We start from the raw sequence: 522 nt of genomic DNA on the forward strand, positions 1-522 counted from the left end.
GAAAGCCTCCCCAGCCTGTGCTCCAGCTGGACTGTTAAGCCTCCCTGCGTGGCTTGCGCTGGGGAGCAGGAAACCCCGTTGGGCGTCATTTGCGGGGACATGGCGTCAGGAAAGCATTTGGGCCACCAGGTCAACCCATTGGGTCCAATGGGTGGAGGATGCCGCCGACTCCCTGTGGGGCCACCTCAAGCCGGTCCTCCCGCCAGCGGCCGTCCGGCCTCTCCTCGCCCTGCCCCGCCCCAGTGGCCCTTGCGCCACGTGCTCAAGATGCTCCTTCCGCCATCGGGGGAGGCGGCCACTCCGGCTCGCCCTCTGCAGCCCTCAGCCCCCGTCTGCCACCGGGGCAACCCGGCACTGCGTTGAGCCGCTAAGGCAGCTGTGGCTCGACAGGCTGTTGGAGAAAGAAAAGGTAGCCGGGGCAAATCGGGCCAGCAACGAGACCTCGCGCCAGGGCTTGTCCGGGAATTGAACCCGGGACCTCTTGCTCCCAAAGCAAGAATCATGCTCCTAGACCAACAAGCC

General features: G+C 65.9%; 1 non-coding gene across 1 annotated transcript; it reads right to left on the minus strand.

Annotated features, from left to right (window-relative positions):
• Positions 1-450: 450 nt before the first annotated feature.
• TRNAP-UGG lies at positions 451-522 on the minus strand. Its single transcript has one exon. It is a non-coding gene; the product is annotated as a tRNA-Pro (tRNA).

Source organism: Mauremys mutica, chromosome 6 (genome assembly GCF_020497125.1).
Source record: "Mauremys mutica isolate MM-2020 ecotype Southern chromosome 6, ASM2049712v1, whole genome shotgun sequence".
Lineage (NCBI taxonomy): Eukaryota > Metazoa > Chordata > Testudines > Geoemydidae > Mauremys > Mauremys mutica.